This window comes from Melopsittacus undulatus, chromosome 13 (assembly GCF_012275295.1).
Source record: "Melopsittacus undulatus isolate bMelUnd1 chromosome 13, bMelUnd1.mat.Z, whole genome shotgun sequence".
NCBI classification, from domain to species: Eukaryota; Metazoa; Chordata; class Aves; order Psittaciformes; family Psittaculidae; genus Melopsittacus; species Melopsittacus undulatus.
In genome coordinates this window covers 11,453,237-11,470,068 of record NC_047539.1, presented here as the reverse complement: position 1 = coordinate 11,470,068, position 16,832 = coordinate 11,453,237, and positions in this window count along the sequence as shown.

The window sequence follows — 16,832 nt, the reverse complement described above, 5'->3', positions numbered from 1 at the left end:
AAAGACAGCAAAGAAACACAGCAGGGATGCTTGTGGAAGTCCTTGGTGTGTTGGGTCTCGTCCTGCTCCCAGGGCAGGGCTCGACCCTAACTGGCTCTCTCTGGCTTGCGCAGGGAACGGGAGGTGCGAGGATGGAGCTGCCGCCACTGGCAGCGGCCGGGGCTGTGCAGATGGAGGAAGGTGAGTGTAGGTGGGGCCCAGCTCTGTGCCAGGGTTGGGTGGGCCACTGGTGCGGGCCAGCTGCAAGACACGAGGTAGCTCAGGTCTGCAGGTGGGGTGAGCTTGAGGTGTCCCCTGCAAACCAGGAACATGCTGGTGCTGAGGCAGTGGCGTTTTCTCCCGTGTGCCCACCATGGATAGGGTCCTGTGGCACAGTGCGAGATGTGGCCACATCTGGCAGTTTGTGTGGTTTGTGGTTCGGTGGGCAGCAGGCAAGGAGTGTCTGTGGAGGTGGGATGGGGCCGCTGGCCCGTGGAGCCCCAAGGGGCTCTTGTGACAGCTTCCCCGTGGATCTCTTGTGGCCAGCTGCTGTCCCAGGGCATCGCAGCCTTGTCCATGGCTTAAGGCTGCCCTCCAAGATGGGCATCCAGAGTGGAGTGAGAAGGGAGAGCCCCCTTGGTACAGGCCAAACACCCCTGCTGGGAGCTGAGCTGACTTGTCTCCTCCTGTAGCTGTCGAGAGGGCTGAGCAGAAGCGGCGGCAGTCCCCGAGCCCACCACCATCACCAGGAAACGGAATGCCACGCAGAAGGAGCATCTGTCTGCTGGTGCCTTGGGATAATGAACCACTGGTGCTGGTACGTCGCTGCCTTGCAGGCTCTTTTGCCCTCGTCTGGGGACAGAATGTGCCCAGTGCAATTTGTGCAGGGCTGGGGGCAGGCTGACCTGCTGCCTTGGGGCAGGAGCTCTCGTCCTTGGCTGAGTGGGAAGTGATGCTCTCCCTTGCCCAGTGTGTGGTGGCTGTGCGTGACTGTGCTGCCCACTGCTGGAGCAGGTACTGGCTGGGCAAGGGTGCTGTGCCCTCAGCGCCAGGCTGGGGGCCAAAATGAATGGGAACCAGAGCTCTGCGGTGGCTGTGGCAGAACCACGGCTTCCCAGCTCTGGCACCAGCTGCTTCCACACATCCTTCAGAGAGGCTCTGCCGGCTTCACTGGGAAGGAACTAAGCTCCTGCTCTCTCTTGGCAGCCCCCGGGGCCTGACCAGGGCTACCCCATCACGGTGGAGATCATAGAGGAGGAGAGGAAGGCAGCGCAGCAGCGGTTGCGCCAACTGCTGGGGCAAAAGGAGGGTAAGGGCAGAGTGGGAATGTAAAGGGCATGGCAAGGAGGAGGCAGCCATGGCGGGGGCTGCCAGGGCAGGGGGGTGTCCGTGCAGTGAAGGCTGAGGAAGCTCCTGGGCCGGTGCTGCCTGGTCCTCGGCTCAGAAACTCCTCGAGCCTGGTGAAGGCTTGGGCAGGAGACCTCGTGCCCCGCAGTGCCCAGGGTGATGCGCAGGGTTCCCCAGGGCCAGAGCTGTTCATGCTGGGAGGCTCTGCTAAGGGACAGTCCCATCCAGCAAGTTGGGGGTCCTGATTTCGTGCTCCCTCCCAGCAGATGAGGTCCCCAGCACCAGTGGGGAAGGTACATCCCTGGGCACAGCCATCGCCCAGGGCTCCTCGGGTACCAGCCGCACATGGGCAGCGTCTGCGACCACAGCATGGGTGGTTTCTGGGCAAGCCGATCCCAGCCCCAGCAGCCTTCCTGACAGCAGCCAGCCCAGACGTGGGAGCGCGCCCGTGCTGGGAGGTGAGTCGGGGCGGACGGGGCTTCTGCGGGGCTGAAGGGCAGGCTTAGATTTAGGCAGCAGCTTTCCTGCCAGACCTGGCTGAGCTGCCTGGGCTCAGCAGCCCTGAGGGGCTGGTGCTGGGACTGTGCAGAGCCTTGCCATGCCAAGGGAAGGTTCTTCCCTCACTCGCTGCCCCAATCCCCAGCCCCGGAGGGTGGAGGGGAATCCGAAATGCTTGCCACCTCTGGATGCAGTGGATGCATCGGCTCCTGTGGGTGCTGCCAGCTCCCTAAGGCCAGGCTCTTCCTCCTTGGCTGAGCCTGGTCATGGTGTGTTGCTTTCCTGGAACTCCTGCACCCTTCTTTGGGCAGCTCCCCTCAGGCCTTGCAGAAGGCATCGCTTCCCCTGGTAGGGAGGGAGTTGGTGCTTCAGCCTTGAGGAGCTGAGGGGTTGTGTTGTCCCCTTGGGCTGGGGGATGGCGGAAGGGCCAGGCTGTGCTGTAGGAGCCGGCTGGGGTGGTGGCTGCTGGGCTCTGGGGATGTCAAACCTTCCATTCCCCCTGGGATAGGGATTGTGGTAGCCCCGGTGCCGGCTCAGAGTACGGCTGCAGAGACCTGAGCAAACCTTTGTGCTTGCAGGTTCATCCAGCCCTGCCTCTTGGACGCAGGCAAGATCCAGGACCCAGGGAACTCTCAAGCGGCTAAAGGCAGGCATCCATCATTCCCATCAGTAAATGGCAGTGCTGCTGGCCCCCCAGCTGCGGGGCTCCTGGTCCAGAGCAGCCTCAAGGCGGGACCGCAGTGATGGGATCAGGCCCCTTCTCTGCCACCAGCAAGAAACCGTGCTGGGTGGCAGCGCCCAGGGCGGCATGGGGTGAACCAAACTCTGTGGAGTCTGAATTTACAGACAAACCACAAATACTTCAATGTTCTTTCATGGAATAACACTTTGGGTTTACAGCTGAGCTGTTCCAGCAGCTCCTCGCTTCTAAATGGGGATGGACGTGGGGGTGACTCACCCTGTCCTCTCTGGGTTTTGTTCTTCCCCAAGGAGGAGGAGCGCTCTGACACCGAGTGGCCTTTTGGGCCAGCAGCAGCAAAACGTCCGCGGCTGTGAAGATCCGTTGGAGATTTTATTGTTCTATGTTTGTTCTTCACCTGTTCTAATATTGTTCTTTTGTTGTTCAACTGTAGTTGTTTTGTTGGTTTATTGTTATTTATATTTATTGGGGTTTTGTTACACTTTTTTCTACCCCTGTTGTTGTAACAATTAAAGACGTTTTTACCATAATTTTACTACCATTTTACTATTTTTAACTGTCACTATGTAATTCCCACCCCCCACCGCACCCCCCATCCCCTTTTTATGACCCCACTTCAAATAAACAGTCTGTGTTCACATCTGCCTTCCCCGTGTTTGATTGCTGGGCCAGGGCACAGGGTGCTGCTTTCCAGCACCCTCTGCTTGTGGGTACTTGCTTCTGTTCAAACACAGCTGTCTGGTCAAACAACAGTTATTATTATTATTATTATTATTGCTCTTTATTATTATTATTTCACTGGTTTTCCTCCACTTTGCTTCTGCTTTGAGCAGTGGCAATTTCATTGCAGGACTGCAGAAACGTGCTGGAAAGAACAGTGGAGAGACAGAAACTGCTTCTGGGTCTTCCCTACAGTAATACTAAACGCATGGTACTTCTGGGGCTGTTTGGATTCTGCTCTGTCTATGGCCAAGTAGCTGCTGCTTAATGCACAACCACCAAACACTTTGGTCACGGAGGCGAATTTCATGATCACAGTTGTACTGTGTTAAAACTGCTTTACAGAAGTGCCTTGCTGGAAACCACTTAACTGGCATGGTTCTTCCTGCTTCCCCATTCCTCATCTTGTGATGTGAGGAATGAAACAAAGCTCGTAGATCCCGCTGCCAGGGCTGGGTTAGTACGGTGAGACCAAGCTGTAAGTGGGTGGAATGCACTGCTTGGTGTTTCCACCAGCTGTGCCATGCTTACTAGGTGTCAAGAAGCTTACTTGCAGAGCAAAAGCTCAAGGAGAAGCAATGACCCATCTGATAACCAAGCTGAGTTGATGGAGGCTGGCAGCTGATTCATGTTTTGGCTTGTGAGGGCAGGACCTGAGTTTTGAGAGCTGGAAGCCTTCTGTTGGCTGTCCCATGGACACACTGGGGTTTGTATTGAGTCGGTGTTTGCCATGGGGAGTCTCCAGCCCAGCCCAGGCCAGGCCCCGGCAGCAGGGAGCCCCTGGGGATGCTCTGGGGGCAGCTCTGAGATCAGATGACAGTGAACAGGCAGGGCCAGGTTGGCTGCCCCATCACCAAGTGCCACCATGGGGGTGAAAACTGGGTACAATGGAGCAGCCAAACTTTAAAACCTCACCGCTAAACCTAACTCAAACCTCTAATCCTAAAACTCACTCTACACCTAACCCTAAAACTCAACCTAAACGAAAACCTAATCCCTAAGTCTAACCTTAACCCAAACCCCTAAGCCTATCCCTAACTCCTAAACATAATCCTAACCATAAAACTAAACATAACCTGAACCCCTGAGACTAAATCTAACACTAACCCAATCCTTGCCCTTTAGTGCCTGAGCACTAAACATTACCCCTAAGCCTAAGGCTAAAGCTACCCCTGACCGTAGCCCTACCACCTAACCCAAACCCTAACCCTAAACCTAACTCTAAAGCCCCTAACCTTAACACTAACTCTAACACTAACCCTAAACTTAACCCCTATCCCTAATGCTAACCCTAACCCAAAATTGCTCGTGTATTGGGAGGTTTTAATCCACCTCTATCAGCTGCTGCAGCTGCCTGAGGAGTGGCCACTCAGTCAAGTCCCAGAGAAACTCTTCCTTTATGCACTGGGACCTGCCTGAAACGTCAGGAGCCGATCCACTACCCCTGGAGAGCATCGTGGCCTGACCATTCTTGCTCACTCAGCCTCAGCTTTTCACGGTCCTTTCCCCTTACCCGTTCTCAACGCGCGCCCCTTCTGCTTGGGACATGACTGCTCCTCAAAGCCCACCAACCACTGCTCCTCCCTTGCAGGACTCCTGCTGCTGCTCCCTGCCTGCAGCACATTGTGAAGCACAGCTCACATCGGCTGCAAGGGGACACTGAGGAAGAGGCAGCGAGAAAATTTCACACAAAGATCATCTCAATGAGAACCGCTCTAGAAAGGATCAAACTTGCTCCTCGTAGGAGTGGACAAAGAGGAGGTTTATTGCTGCTTACTGCAGAGAGAAATAGCACAAAAAATAGGATCTTTTATTCCTGAACTTCCGTTGAAAATGCTGCAGCAACTCATCACCAATGTGCCCAGGCTGGACAGGAATGAGAGGGACAGTAAAGAAGTGCCCAGGGAGGCATGGGGGCTGTCAGCAGGGAAAGCGGATCCCACTTCAACACCAACATCAGCCCAAATTCAGGGTGCCCAGAGCAGCTGTGGCTGCCCCATCCCTGGCAGTGCTCAAGGCCAGGTTGGACACAGGGGCTTGGAGCAGCTGCTCCAGTGGAAGAGGTCCCTGCCCATGGCAGAAGATCGGAACTCGGTGAGCTTTAAGGTCCCTCCCGACACAAACCACAGGCGGGTTCAGGTGCCCTGACTGGATTCACTTATCCAGACCCTTTCAGACAGATCATTCAGATGGGAACGATCAGTGCCCAGGCTGAGACAGCAGCAAAGACCACAGCAACCACCGTGATCCTCAGCACATCCTGCAAGGGAGAGGAGAGACCTGGAAAACACAAACCCGAGGAGCTGAGAGTGAGAGCACTGCTGGGCCCAGCAAGGGTGGCTCTGCTGCTCCATGGGGCTTCTCTGTCACCAGGACATGGGATTCATTTGTCACCTGCTGTCGAATCAGCGCTTTGTGCTGCAGCTGTGGTCCATGGGATGCCCAAGCTGGGACAAATCCTGCCCACGGCTTCCTTGGCCACCCCCCGGCTCCAGAAGTGCTGCAGGTACCCTCTGCAGCGGGCACTGACACACAGCACTGCCCCAGTCCCTCCCTGCCTGCACTGACAACAGAAAGCAAGGGAGGGAATTGTGTTTCCAGGATGGAGCCTCTGTCACAGCCTGGAAGGTCTCCTTGGGCAGCAGCACCAAATCTGCTCCCCCAGGACATGTTGGGAACCTCTTCCCAGAGTCTCTCTGCTGATGTCTCCATTCATGACAAGCTGATAGTGCATAAACAGTCAGGTAATGCCCCTGCCCTGCTTGCACCCATTACCTGCTCTTTCCTCCCATGCTGTCCTGGGTTTAGCTACTACTGATTGAGGACTTCCAGCAGGATTTTCAGGCTCTCCCTTTCTCCCATGTTGACAGTTGCTTTGTAGATGCCACTGTCCCTTTCCGGGACACCCTCCAGCAGGAGAGATCCATTGGATGGATGAGAATCAGCTCGTCCTGCATAGGGAGCATGGATGGCTGGGCTGTGGGACCCCCTGTAGTACTGCAGGATGGTGTGGGAGCTGTGCCATTGAGGTATTCCCACTGCACAGAGTAGACCTGCGTGATGTTACCCAGCCCAGGAAGCAGCACTGGGGATCCCACAGCAGCAACTTTACCCTTGAGGGGTTCCCAGATTCCTGCAGCTGTTGCAAAGGCACCAGCAGCCTTTTCCCTGCTCAGGGAAAGCTGAAGGTCTCAAAAAACACCCAGTTTTGGGGAAGGACAAACTGGAAAGAGTAAAGTTCCTTCCTTTTCCTTTCAGCCTGGAAACCTCCAGCAATGAAAGATAACAATGGTACCTTTGCCTATGAGGATCACGTACATGGGACAGGCAGCAGACTCCTGCTGGCTTCCTCCTCAACAATCCCCCCCGTGAGAGAGCCCAGTGAGCTCTCACTGCTCACAGACACCCCTTCCCAGCGCCCTCACCTCCCATTCCTCTGGAGCACAGCCCCCGGGCTTCTCTTCCCCACGAAAAGCCTTTGGTGGGATCCAAGAGCTCACGGGGAGGACTGAGGCTTGGAAGGAGCTTAAGATGCCTTCTACTGGAGCAGTTGCTCCAAGCACCTGTGTCCAACCTGGCCTTGAGCACTGCCAGGGATGGGGCAGCCACAGCTGCTCTAGGCACCCTGTGCCAGCGCCTCAGCACCCTCCCAGGGAAGAGCTTCTGCCTCAGAGCTCAGCTCAGTCCTCCCTTGGCACCCCCATAGCCCCCCCAGCACCCCAATGACCCCCCCTTGAACCCCCATAATCCCCCCAGCACGCTATAACCTCCCTGTGCCCAGTGACCCTCCTGGCACCCAATGCCCCGCGCACCCAATGAGCCCCTTGCACCCCAATACCCCCCCAGCACCTCACTACCCCCTGCACCCCCATAACCCCCCCCAGCACCCCAATAACCCCTGCACCCCCATATCCCCCCAGCACCCCAATAACCCCTGCACCCCCATAACCCCCCCAGCACTCTATAACCTCCCTGCATCCAATGCCCCCCAGCAGCCAATGGCCCCCCAGCACCCCAATACCCCCTGCAGCCCCACAACCCCCCCCCAGCACCCCTATAACCCCCCAGCACCCCAATACCCCCCTTAATGTGTGTGTCGTCCCCCCAGGAGCTGCTCAAGCTGGAATCCTGCCTCGGGATCATCGGTGGCAAACCCCTGAATTCCCTTTATTTCATCGGCTTCCAAGGTTCCATATGGGAACTGGGGGGGGGGGGTGTCCCCAGGACATGGATATGGGGGATTCCCCATAATTCACCCTATCCCATCTCCAGATGATTTTCTGCTCTACCTGGACCCCCATTACTGCAGCCCTATGTGGATACAGAGCAGGAGAACTTCCCACTGCAGGTAATGGGGAGGGGGGGACGGGGACATCCCATCAATGGGGTATTTTTTGGGGGGGAGGGGAATTATCCTGACACCCCCCCCCCCCTTTTCCAGTCATTCCAATGCAGATCCCTGCAGAAGATGCCCTTTGGGAAGATGGATCCCAGCTGCACCATTGGCTTCTATGCGGGCGCTGGGACCGGGCTGGATGCGCTCTGCAAGGACCTGAGCCGGGTGAGCCCACATCGCATTATGGGGGGGGTGTTTTGGGGGTGTCCCCCCCATTGTAACCCCCTTTTCCCTCCTCCCCCCCCCATATCCAGGTCCTGGCCCCCCCCACAGCACCCGAGCGTTATCCCCTCTTCACCCTGGTCAAGGGGGGGCAGAGGATGGAGCCCCCCCCTTCTCTGGAGACGTCCTCCCCCCCGCGACCCCCTCCGGGGCAGAGGAGTTCGTGTTCCTCTGAGCACACACCACACCCCCCCCACAGGACTGAACCATTGTGGGTTATGGGGGGGATGGGACTGAATCATTGTGAGTTATGGGGGGGTTCCCATGCGACTGAACCCAATGGTTATAGGGGGGTCCCAACTCCTGAAACCCCCCATGGGACTGAACCACTGTGGGTTATGTGGGGTCCCCAACCCCACAATGACCTTTCAGGGACACCCACCCCCACCCCTTTGTGCCCCCCCACCCCAGGGGGTACCAGACGCTGCTCACGGTGGGGGGGTCACACGTTATTTATTGCTCCCCCCCAGTAAAGATGAACTGAACCAGGCGCTGCCGTCACCCATGGGGACCCCCCCATTACCCTCGGGCCGGGGGGGGCAGCGGCTCCCCCCCCCTTGTGCCGCTGCCGGTACCGGAGGCGCCAGGCACTGAGGCCGAAGGAGCCAAACGGCTCCCGGTGAATTCCTGCCCCCCCCCCCCCCCGGCACACTCGGGGGCCTAATGGGGCCGACCGGGGGGGGGGCACCTTTAAGCGGCCCCCCCGGGGTCGTTTCCGCTGTCCCAGGGCTTCTGCTCCGCTTCTGGCTTCGCTTCCGGCTCCTTGGGGCTGGGAGAGGGGAGGAGGATGAAGGGATGAGGATGAAGGGGGGGATGAGGATGAGGATGAAGAGGGGAGATGAGGATAAAGGGATCAGGATGAGGATGAAGGGAAATGAGAATAAATGGATTAGGATAAAGAGGGTGAGGATAAAGAGGGATCAGGATGAGGATGACGGGATAAGGATGAGGATGAAGGGAGGGATGAGGATGAGGATAAAGAAGATGAGGATAAAGGGATGAGGATAAAGAGGGAATGAGGATAAAGGGGGGAATGAGGATAAAGGCATTAGGATAAAGAGGGGGTGAGGATAAAGGGATCAGGATGAGGATAAAGGGATCAGGATGAGGATAAAGGGACAGGGATGAAGATAAAGGACTGAAGGTGAGGATGAAGGGATAAGGATGAAGATAAAAGGTGAGGAGGATAAAGGAATGAGGATGAGGATGGGGGGGTAGGTTTAGGTGTGACCCTGTAGGCGCCTGTAGTTGGCCTGATCCTGCCACTCCTCCTGCTCCGAGCTGGGGGCAAAGGGGGTCCTGAGCACCCCTAATACATGGGGGGGCACCCATGGACGCCCCCCCCCCCGTACCCCCCCTTACTGGTACATGCAGGTCTTGTGCAGGGAGCACCAACGGTTCAGCTCCTTGTCATCCACTGCCAGGATCTGAGGGATGGAGGGGGGGCACAGGGGGTTGGGGGGGGCAAATGGGAGGGACCAATAGGGAGGGCCCAAATGGGTCTGGGGTGGGGGGGGGATCGAGATGGGTTTGGGGGGGTTCAAATGGGTCTGGGGGGGTCCAGATGGGGTTGAGGAGGGTCCAATTGGCTTGGGGAGGGGGGGGCGGTTCAATGGGGCTGGAAGGTTCCATTTGGCTCTATGGGGGGGGGCGGGTTTGGAGTGGGAATGGGGAATATGGGGGAGAAGGTTGGGAAAGGGATGTGGGACAGGGACATGGGATGAGGACAGGGATGGACACAGGGATAGGGATGGACACATGGATAAGGATGGACACAGGGATAGGGTTGAGATGAGGGTGAGGATATGGGAGAGGGATGGACACAGGGATGGACATGGATGAGGAAAGGACAGGGATGAGGAAGAGAATGAGGCAATGGGACAGGGATGGGGCTGGGAGTGCCCCTGGAGTCCTTCCTCGCCAGGCCCTGCTTCCCTCTGGGCTCCATCCTGCTCCTGCCCTTTTGGCTCTTCTCCCCTGGAGGCCATGGCTGCTCTGTCCCTGTCCACCTCCCTCCGCCCCCTGCCGCTGCTGCTCCTCACCTCTGGGCTCTGGCAGCAGGAGGAGCGCCCCGGGGCATGCTGGGAGCTGTAGTGCTGGGGCTGCCGGCGGCCATGTTGGTGCTGGGGCTTGCAGGTTGTGCTGAGGGGAGGGCCGGGGCCAGCGCTGAGGTGAGCGAGCCCCTGTGGAGATGGAGACAGCCCCGCTGTGGGCACAGGCACCGGGCACCCCGACTGCCAGAGCGCCGAGAGCTGCCCCAGCCCGGCCTGCGGCCTGCAGCTGGCCCTGGGCCTGCACAGGAGGAAAGGGGAGAGCACAGAGAGGCAGAGAAAGAAGGGCCTGGGCTGAAGAGGTTCCCTGGCAGGACGGAGAGCGGGAGCTGTGGTGAGTGCCCGGCCCTTGGGGCCGTGTCTGCCTCTCATCTCTCCAAGCTCCCGCTCCCTTTCCCCTTGCTGTCATTGTCTCCCTTCCCCAGACCTCTCTTCTATTCCTGTGCTGTCCTCCACGTCCCTCTCTTCTCCAAGTCCTTCTTTCTCTGTCACTCTACCAGCCCCTTCTCCTGCTTGCAGCTCATTCTGTATCCCACCGTCTCTGTCTTTCTCCCTGCCTACTTCTCCTCTCTCTGGCTGTGTCTGCTGCTCCCAGACCCTTCCTCCATCACTCTGCAGGGCTTCTGATGCTTCTCTTTCTTTCTCCATCCCTCTGAGCTGCTCGTTGCTCCTGCACTTCTCTTTCTCTTAGTTGTTAGTCTTGTTTGTTGCTCTGGTTTTAGAATCCTAGAATAGTTAGGGTTGGAAAGGACGTTCAGATCATCCAGTTCCAAGCCTGTGCCATGGGCAGGAACACCTCACATTAAACCATGTCACCCAAGGCTCTGTCCAGGCTGGCCTTGAACACTGCCAGGGATGGAGCATTCCCAAGTTCCTTTGGCAGCCTGTGCCAGCGCCTCACCGCCCTCACAGGGAAGAACTTCTTCCTTATATCTAACCTAAACTTCCCCTATTTCAGCTTGAACCCATCACCCCTTATCCTGTCACTCTGGTCCCTGATGAAGAGTTGCTCTCCCACATCCTTGTAGCCCCCCCTTCAGACACTGGAAGCTGCTCTGAGGTCTCCATGCAGCCTTCTCTTCTCCAGGCTGAAGACCCCAGTGTTCTCAGCCTGTCTCCATACAGGAGCTGCTCCAGCCCCTGATCGTTCTCGTGTCCTGCTCTGGACTTGTTCCAACAGCTCCGTGTCCTTTTGATGTTGGGAACACCAGAACTGCACCCAGTGCTGCAAGTGGGGTCTCAGAAGAGCAGAGCAGAGGGGCAGGATCACCTCCTTCGCCCTGCTGGTCACGCTCCTTTTGATGCAGCCCAGGACACGGTTGCTTTCTGGGCTGTGAGCACACACTCATGTTCATTTTCTCATTGACTGACAGCCTCAAGTCCTTCTGGACAGGGCTGCTCTGAGTCTCTTCTGCTCCCAACCTGTAGCTGGGATTGCTGGGATTGCTCTGACGCAGGTGTAGGAGCTTGCATTTGGCTTGGTTGAACTTCATGAGGTTGGCATTGGCCACCTCTCAGGCGTGTCAGGGTCCCTCTGGATGGCATTCCTTCCCTCCAGTGTATCGACCGAACCACACAGCTTGGTGTTGCTCGCAAGCTCTCCCTGACCCTATTTGTTTTTTACCCACTCACCTTTCCTCTACCCACCACGTCTTCTGATGATCTCTGTCAATCCCGTAGTCCTTACTTCTCTCTGCCCTGCTCCCTCTCCCACTGTTTGCCTCTCTTCCTCTTTCCCTGCTGCTTCTTTCTCCATCTCTGTGCAGATCCCTACTCTTTTATTCTTCTCATGTCTTTCTTTCTTTCTTTCTTTCTTTCTTTCTTTCTTTCTTTCTTTCTTTCTTTCCTTCCTTCCTTCCTTCCTTCCTTCCTTCCTTCCTTCCTTCCTTCCTTCCTTCCTTCCTTCCTTCCTTCCTTCCTTCCTTCTTCCTTCTTCCTTCTTCCTTCTTCCTTCTTTCTTCCTTCCTTCCTTCTTTCTTTCCTTCTTTCTTTCCTTTCCTTCCTTCCTTCCTTCCTTCCTTCCTTCCTTCCTTCCTTCCTTCCTTCCTTCCTTCCTTCCTTCCTTCCTTCCTTCCTTCCTTCCTTCCTTCCTTCCTTCCTTCCTTCCTTCCTTCCTTCCTTCCTTCTTTCTTCCTTCTTTCTTCCTTCCTTCCTTCTTTCTTTCCTTCTTTCTTTCCTTTCCTTTCCTTCCTTCCTTCCTTCCTTCCTTCCTTCCTTCCTTCCTTCCTTCCTTCCTTCCTTCCTTCCTTCCTTCCTCCCTCCCTCCCTCCTTCCCTCCCTCCCTCCCTCCCTCCCTCCCTCCTTCCCTCCCTCCCTCCCTCCCTCCCTCCCTTTCTTTCTTTCTCCCTTTCTTTCTTTCTCCCTTTCTTCCTTCCTTCCTCCCTTTCTTTCTTTCTCCCTTTCTTTCTCTCTTTCTTTCTCCCTTTTTCTTTCTTTCTTTCTCCCTTTCTTTCTTTCTCCCTTTCTTTCTCTCTTTCTTTCTCCCTTTTTCTTTCTTTCTTTCTCCCTTTCTTTCTTTCTCCCTTTCTTTCTTTCTTTCTCCCTTTTTCTTTCTTTCTTTCTCCCTTTCTTTCTTTCTTTCTCCCTTTCTTTCTCTCTTTCTTTCTCCGTTTCTTTCTTTCTTCCTCCCTTTTTCTTTCTTTCTTTCTCTCTTTCTTTCTCCCTTTCTTTCTTTCTTTCTTTCTTTCTCCCTTTCTTTCTCCCTTTCTTTCTTTCTTTCTCCCTTTCTTTCTTTCTTTCTCCCTTTCTTTCTTTCTTTCTCCCTTTCTTTCTTTCTTTCTCCCTTTCTCCCTTTCTCTCCCTCCTTCCCTCCTTTCCCTTCCTTCCCTCCTTTTCCTTCCTTCCTTTTCCTTCCTTCCTTTTCCTTCCTTCCTTCCTTTTCCTTCCTGGAAAGCAGCAGCTGGATGTGATAAGGCTTGAAGTAGCTGAAGGTACTATTGGATTGTGTTTTCCCAGTGAGGTTCAGGCCCTGATGCAGCTGACAGAAATGTGGCAGGCCTGGCCATTGAGCAGCTAATGCAGTGCCTGCCCTCGGCTGCCCGGCAGCAGAGAGGGGCACGAACAATTGGCCCCTGCACCCAGAGCCGAAGAGCCAGGAGGGTATACTTCCTGATGTGTAGGCCTTCCCTTTGCACATGAAGGCAGCACGGGCAAGTGGGGTGCCAGGAGGAGCTGTGCTTCAGTGCCCATCACTTCTGAAGCAGCTCGAAGCCCTTCAGAGGCTGCCAGGATCTCTTTTTCAGGGGCTATAACCAGCCTTGGATCCTGTGTATCCCCGACTCCAAAAGCCGAGGGGTCGACCTGGAGTCTGTGCTGGAGCTTTCTGCCAGAGGCTCCAGGTAAGCCCATTCTCCCCAGTGTGGTGCAGAGCACATTTCACATCTTGCCCAGTGCGCACTGCCCAAGGGCATGAACTATCTCCTGGTTCATTTGTTCAGAGGCTGTTGTTGCTCAGGGCCCCATCTGCAATTGCTCTTCCTTGGCTCACTGATGCAGTTTACAATCAGACTGTCATGTGGGTTGTGCATGGGCCCTGTGGGGCTCCTGAAGGGTGAGTGGGTCCTGCTGAGCACTCCTGGGCTCTCCAATCAATGTATCAGCTCATGGATGGCAATCGGGGAGTCTGGGTCGGTGCCATCTTGCCACCGGTGCACTGCTGTGGTAGTGATTGGCACTTGTTGTTCTTCTACCTTCAGCTGCCCCAGCACAGAAGGATCCTGTGAGAGACCAGGCAAGGCAGAACTGCTGCATTTCCTCTGTCTCCAAGACAGCTCTACCAACAGCTCCTCAGTCACCTTTGGGCAGTGCCTGTCACAGGGGTTGGAGTAGCCTCAGTGCCTGTTGCTGACATTGAAATAGCTGTGCCACCTCTTGCTGAGGTAGCAGTTGCGGTGCCTGTTGTAGGGCTTGGAGTGGCTGCAGTGCCCACATATCTTTTATTTGTATATGTGTGTCTGTATATTTCTGTGTGCCCTGTAATGTGATGAGGTGGTGGATTTTTGCTGGAAGCTTCAGCCCAGCCCTGGATCTAGGGCTTTTCTTTAGGGTATCTTAGAGCTGCCTGTGAAGGAGAAGGGGTATTGCAGCCCAGCAGAAATAATGGCAGAATCCCAGCCCCTCCAGCATGTCTTTGAAAGCCTCCCACTGTCCCGCACACCATTAGTCAGTGTCTCTTGCAGGACTGGTCCAGGGACATCTGAATCAATAGGCAGGAGCAGGACTGCAGCAGAAGTAGCATGAGCACCTGGCAGGGTTGGACTAGGACTAGTAATTGGTAGTGAGGGTGCTAGTGTTTGGTCCAAGTGTGTGGTACGTGACTGTTTGTATGGTGTGAGAACCCTGTGTAAAACCACATTTGGGGTTCCCCAGTGTGTCTGGGATACTCCGCTATCAGGGCAGTAGAATCTCCATGAAGGTTTCATACAACTTTAGGATAATACTGCACAAGAATTGGGAAAAAAGAAACGAAAACAAAGAAACCCCAACAAAACCAAACCACAAAACCTAAGTCAATGAAGAAATAATCGAAGCTTTTGTGCATTCTTTATAAAACAATCTGAACTCATTTGAGGTTGTCTGTTAAGAAGGAGGAAAAGAACTGTTAGAGCTGAACCCAGTGCAGTGATTGGGAGAAAACTCCAGGCACAAACTTGCCAACAAAGTTTTCAAGCTGACAAGCAGGTATTCTTCATTGCAGCGCCGGGAGACACGGGGGAGAGCTCCTCCTGCCGTTGTGTCCCCCTGTTGCTCCACAGGCCATCCTTATGTAGTCCCTGGGCATACATACATAGTCATGAGGCTACGTGTGGATTATGTTGTTTTCCAGAACGTTCCCTGCATGTGTACAAAAATGTGGTGGTCTCTGAGGGTATTTACTTCTTCCAACAATCTTCATCACTTCTGGCAGAAGTTCTAATCCAGGTCCTGGAAGGATACCTGTCGGTAATAGTAAAATTGGGTATTACAGCACCTAAGGTGCCTGCCCCCTTCCAGCTGGGGGGGTAGAGTCTTATAAGCATTTTCTCCACATAACCAATACCATCCTTTCCCTTTAGGAATGGGCCATCACTGAACCAGATTACCATCTATATTAATAGTGTGGTTGCAATTTGAATGGTGACCTACATCTGTGGCATTTGAACAAGCATGATCTCCTGCCCTGGTTCCTGGTGTAATACATCTTTGTGCACAGGTGTGATATTTATTACCTGGATTAGGATTAACTATTCCAAATGTTAACCTTTCGTTTGAATACAAATTGCTAGTGTTCACCCACAGATTTGTCCATGGAACAGTGTTAGGAATTGGAACTCCAGTTCATGGGAGTTCCAGCCTTTCTCCTGATTTAGGCAACTGTGCACACACCCAACAGCCACTATGATTAAAAACTTCAGGACCATTTTGCATTAGTTTCAGGTATAAATTCTGGTCCCAAGCTTGTGCACCAGTTATCATACAAGTCCAAATTACGACTGACGCAAGTTCATACGTAAGGGTCCTGAAGCTTCAATCTGCCACATCTCTGGTTCTGGTGCTTTCTTTATTCTTGAATACTGTATCCGAGCAGGTTGTTCCTTTATCTTCCCTGCTGTAAAGGTGGTCAGTAATATCTGGTACGTTCCGCTCCACTTCTCCTGTAGAGGATCTCCTGAAAAATTCTTAACATAAACCCAGTCTCCAGATCTGAAAGGGTGAATGGGATAATCCAAACCTCTTGCTCTTGTCCCTGCTACTCTCTTATTTATCTCCTCCAATTGTTTTCCCAGATAGATCAAAAACTCACAGAGCTAGCTCTCTCCGACTTCCTGAAGACTTTCTGCTTTAAACTGGGACTGTTATGGTCTTCCATATAAAATTTCAAATGGGCTAACCTCTTCTTTTGACCGAGGTTTAGTTTGAATTCTTAATAGAGCCAGTGGTAACCTTGGTACCAATAGAATTTCATTTCCTGACATATTTTCCTAATCTGTTGTTTGATCAGATGGTTCATCTTTTCTACGTGCTCACTGGCCCGAGGCCTGTATGGAACATGTACTTGCCAATCAACTTCCCCCTGATCCCGGAGGGATGTGAAGGAGAATGGAAAGAGTGTAACTCCCAGGGGCTGAGGTAAGTCAAGTAACTAAGGTATAACACAAACCACTGCTGCTACCACCAATAATAATAATAAGGGAAATAACAAGGGAAGAGAATACAGCTGCTCGTGAGGATCAATGTTTACAGATATGTAAAGGGTGGGTGTCAGAATGATGGTTTTTTTCAGTGATATCCAGGGATAGGACAAGGGGCAATGGGTGTAAACTGGAGCATAGAAGGTTCCATGTGAACATCAGGAAGAACTCCTTTACTGTGAGAGTGACAGAGCACTGGAAGAGGTTGCCCAGGGGGGTTGTGGAGTCTCCTCCACTGGAGATATTCAAGGCCTGCCTGGACAAGTTCCTGTGTGATGTACTCTAGGTTACCCTGCTCTTGCAGGGGGTTGGACAAGATGATCTTTTGAGGTCCCTTCCAACCCTTGGGATTCTGTGGAAAATGAAGATCTGCCCCTCTGCTCCCAGTGCCCAGAGGGGATGTGCTGGCAGTCAGCACGGAGGTCTCGATCCCATCAGAGCTGTAGGGTCTGACAGAACCTGCATGGCAGAGAGCAGAGGCTCTCGTAAGGGATGCACTGGCTGCCCTGTTTAAAAATCAAAGCCCTGGCTTGGGTTCCAGCCCAGAAGAGCCTCTGCACAGCTGTTGTTTGACAAAACTCCCAGTGTTCTTGGCCAAAGACTTTCAGGTACAAATGCAGTCAAATAGTTGACTAAGCAAAAGACAATACAGTGGTCCATTCTTGAGCAGAGCAGCGATTGCTTTGGGGTTTTGCTTGAGTTCAGACAGTTGTGGCTGTGACATGGTTGTAATGGGCCTGTGAAGGCAC